The following is a 5,000-nucleotide window of genomic DNA, read 5'->3' as shown; positions in this document are numbered from 1 at the left end:
CTGCCACGTCACGACAATGAGGTGTCATCTTTGCCTAGTCAGGGTTATCAGGTGTCCAGTCATCTTGCTTGTGTTGATAATAACATGTTTTTAAGAAGCTCTAATGAAAGTTGTTTTAATTTCCCCCAGAAGATGGTACCACCAAGTGGCCTTGAGTACATCATCATCATCATATTCATCTCCTACTCCTATTGACGCAAAGGGCCTCGGTTAGATTTCGCCAGTCGTCTCCATCTTGAGCTTCATCATCATATTCATCTCCTCCTACGTCTATTGACGCAATGGGCCTCGGTTAGATTTCGCCAGTCGTCTCTATCTTGAGCTTCATCATCATATTCATCTCCTCCTACTCCTATTGACGCAAAGGACCTCGGTTAGATTTCGCCAGTCGTCTCTATCTTGAGCTTCATCATCATCATCATCATCTCCTACGTCTATTGACGCAAAGGGCCTCGGTTAGATTCGCCAGTCGTCTCTATTTTGAGCTTTTAATTCAATGCTTCTCCAATCATAATCTCCTATTTTTTGCTTCATAGTCCTCAGCCATGTAGGCATGGGTCTTCCAACTCTGAATTCACTGTTAAAAAAAAAAAAGAAAAAAAAACTGTAATTTTATTCGAAAATTATCTGTAAAAATATACTGTTCTCAACCGTATTTCAGTAAAATACAGGCGACCGTAATTTTACCTTACTCTGTTATTATCTTTTATGGGTAAATGACCGTTATAGCACTTCTTTACGTCAATATATCCGTTTTTAAGACGGTAAAAATCCAGGAATAAATGTTGCCAGCCTTTTACCGTTTTCCAAAGCAAATACCTAACAGCTTACCTTATCTTTTACTAGGAAAACTTTTCAATTATGTTTATTTACTTAATCTATTAAAGGATTTAGGAACTTTCTCTCCCGACCTCCATTCCTTTCTCTCTCCATGAAGCTCATACAAGTGTCTCCTTTCATTTTTTTAAGCAAATACTAAATTTCTAACTTATTTGGCATTTTAAAGGTCGCTCATGAATGACCGAGGCAAGGGACAGTGACATTGCCCAAGCAGGACAATGCCCTAGAGACTGACCATATATAGTTTATGATCAGCGCCCAAGCCCACTCTCCATCCAAGCTAGGACCAGGGAGGGCCAGGCAATGGCTGCTGATGACTCAGCAGATAGATCTATAGGCTCCCCCAAACCCCACAAACCTTAGCTCACAAGGATGGTAGGGTGGCAGACGCGAAAAGCACTAACGAGTCTGAGCGGGACTCGAACCCCCGTCTGGCAAACATCAGGTAGAGACGTTACCAATCAGGCCACAACAACTCTTATACTTGTTGTTATATGAATAAATCTGTTTATTATAAAAAAAAAAAATTGCAGATAAAATTCTTACTGGATCGAACGCTAGCTACGAGTAAGATTTCATAAGTCAATGAACTTTCAGGGAAATTATTTTTAAAAAATAGGAATCATTTTTATAAGAGAATGATTTTCAAGCAATTTCTTTTCATTTTAACATGTCTATAAAAGAATGATTTTCAAGCAATTTCTTTTAATTTTAACATGTCTACAAATAAAATATTTCACGAAATGTATAATTTTTGCTTTTAATTCATGATCACTTTTTTACTTTCACAAAACAGGAAACATTATCATATGAGAATGATTTTAAAGCAATATTTGTTTATTTAAATAAGTTTTCAGACAAAATATTTCCCGAAATATAAAATTTTTGCTTCTACAGTAAATCATGATCACTTGTTCTTTGATAATCATGTTGCAATTTGCACTTTCACAAAATAGAAAATATTCCTGTAAGAGAATGATCTTCAAGTAATTTCCTTTACCTTTACATGTTGTCAAATATAATAATCTATATACACACACAGACACACACACAAACTCACACACACACACACGCACATATATATATATATATATACATATATAAATATATATATATATATATAAATATATATATATATATATATATACATATATAAATATATATATATATATATATATACATATATATATATATATACTGTACATATATATATAGATATATATATATATATATATACTGTACATATATATATATATATATATATACATATACATATACATATATATATACTGTACATATATATATATATATATATACATATACATATACATATATATATACTGTACATATATATATATATATATATGTATATATATATATATATATATATTTATATATTCATATATGTATATATATACACATACACATATACATATATACATATGTATATATACATATATATATACATATATATATATATATATATATATTTATATACACATATATATATACTCACGATATAAACCTAGAAATCCTTAAAACTCTCACTGCAATACCAAATGAGTCAAACAGCCACACTTCACAGACAAAAAAGAGGAATTGAAGTGAGTAAACAAGAAAAAAAAAGAATAAAATTTTACCTGTTGAACCAGTTCTTACGAGAGTTGTAAAACATTCCCTTTTAATGGTTGAATGGGTTTGTAGACCATTTTTTTTTAAAATCTAGTATGCTTTGTAAGCATCTAGGATACTAGGATACATCAATCAGCGCTTTTAACGAGAGAGAGAGAGAGAGAGAGAGAGAGAGAGATTTCTAAATGTTGAGGTTCTTAGTGAATTCATAGTTGTGTTATTTATAAGGAGAGAGAGAGAGAGAGAGAGAGAGAGAGAGAGAGAGTATTCCACATAACACAATTTTCATTGGAAATTGATATAACTTCTTATAAACCCGCTGATTTCCATAACTTTCGGAAATTATCCAGAGAGAGAGAGAGAGAGAGAGAGAGAGAGAGAGAGTTAGTACTCCACTTAATGTAATTTTCATTAGAAATTTATATAATTTCTTATAAACACAAAACGATTTTCCCAATGAACGTATTTCAAGAAATTTTCGTATCACAACTGTTAATTTCTCCTGTATATAAAACACCTTCAGATAATGTAAGTCTACAGTATATAAAATATATGAAATTATTATAGTTTTCATAATTCCCAATTTAACAAAGATTTTGGATAGAAATAAAGTCTTCGTTTTAAAGGTTGCTCATGATTGGCTGAGGTAAATGACAGAACAATGTCCTAGAGACAGGACAAGGTTCTAGAGACTGACCATATACGGTTGTCCTGCTAGAGCATTGACACTGTCCCTTGCCTCTGCCACTCATGAACGACCTTTAAAATAAGAATGACCATATATTATATGATCAGCACCCAAGCCATCTCCTCACCCAAACTAGGACCAGGGAGGGCCATGCAATGGCTGCTGATGACTCAGCAGATACAACTATAGGCTCCCCAAAAGCCACCATCCTTAGTTCTCAAGGATAGTAAGGTTACAGTGACCAAAGGAGCTAACGAATCTGAGCAGGACTAACCTCAGTCTGGCATTCACCAAACAAAGACATTACTATGATCAGCACCCAAGCCATCTCTCTACCCAAGCTAGGACCAGGGAGGGACAGGACATGGCTGCTGATGACTCATCAGATAGAACTATAGGTTCCCCAAAAGCCACCATCCTTAGCTCTCAATGATAGTAAGGTTGCAGTGACTAAAGGAGCTAACGAATTTCAGCGGGACCCGAACCCCAGTTTGGCGTTCACCAGTCAGGGACATTACCACATCGGCCACCACAACCCTGGACATATAAAAAGCAATAAGCCTACATAGAATGATGTAGATATAAATCTCTTGTTAGAAAGGATATTAAGATATATCTACTGACCCCTAATTTAAGGGCCACGCCTTCATTGACCTCTGCTTACCTGGTTAGAAGTTTTTATTTTATCTAACCGGTGCTTGCAACCTGTCTGTAAAGAAATACAGTTTGCGAAAAAGAAAGGATTTATTCAAGCATATAATGGAGCAGTAAGGTTAATTTGCGGTCAGTACCTTGAGACGATTTATATCAAGACTAGTTTAAGCTTCTCTCTCTCTCTCTCTCTCTCTCTCTCTCTCTCTCTCTCTCTCTCTCTCTCTCTCTCTCTTCATAATAGCATAACGAGTCCATTAATTTTTTTACCTACTTATGCTTTAGTAAAACAATTATATTGAATATACCAAAGATTATTATCTCTCTCTCTCTCTCTCTCTCTCTCTCTCTCTCTCTCTCTCTCTCTCTCTCTGACTCTCTCTCTCTCTCTCTGATAAGTACTTCTCTTAATAATAGCATAATGACCCCATAAATTATTTTTAACTGGCTTACGCGAGTAGTAGAGCAACTGTTATGAATATACCACAGATTATAATCTCTCTCTCTCTCTCTCTCTCTCTCTCTCTCTCTCTCTCTCTCTCTCTCTCTCTCCTCTCTCTCTCTCTCTCTGTATCTCTCTCTCTCTCTCAAAATATATCCATCTTTTTGCTATCTGAAGCTATCATTTTGAAATGATGTCCTGCAGTGTTGAATATTCTAATCTTTATATTCATATTTAATCCATATAATTTTCCCCTTCTAAATTAATTACTTAATGTAGAAAGAGATTTATTATTAAATCTAGATTTTTATTCACAACTAAAACTAGATTAATCTTCGAATTTAACGTCAGTGATCCCTATACTACGCCAGGAAGATATTAATAAATTAATCCATTTAACAATAAAATTATGCTTAATGTTTTTGAATAATATGGGGGTGTAACTATGGTCAGAGTCAATATAATTTTATATGAACTAAATTTCTCATTAGAATTCCAGAAGGATTTAAGCATTAATCGGTTTTTTGTAGCATTTGAATAAAATGTATCATCAGTTTATTTTTATTTCTTTTTACAAAATGGCTGTGAAAATGAAGAAAAAAATAATTAATTATTTATTTTTTCCTTTATTTTCAACAATAAAAACATCTTATTAATCAAAATAAAAGTATAAGTATAAACACAATCTAAAATTTTTAGGTTTCCATGGAAAATGAAAACTTAAAAATTTCAGCATTAAAATTAGTG

The 5,000-nt window shown here is 33.2% G+C and overlaps 1 protein-coding gene across 2 annotated transcripts in view; it reads right to left on the bottom strand.

Annotated features, from left to right (window-relative positions):
* Positions 1-5,000, bottom strand: part of LOC137623191 (pro-resilin-like) — a 76,568-nt gene that overhangs the window by 10,916 nt on the left and 60,652 nt on the right. The window lies entirely within an intron of this gene.

Source organism: Palaemon carinicauda, chromosome 30 (genome assembly GCF_036898095.1).
Source record: "Palaemon carinicauda isolate YSFRI2023 chromosome 30, ASM3689809v2, whole genome shotgun sequence".
Taxonomy (NCBI): Eukaryota; Metazoa; Arthropoda; class Malacostraca; order Decapoda; family Palaemonidae; genus Palaemon; species Palaemon carinicauda.
The sequence above is the reverse complement of the archived record's forward strand: the minus strand, read 5'-3'. Positions and strand labels throughout refer to the sequence as shown.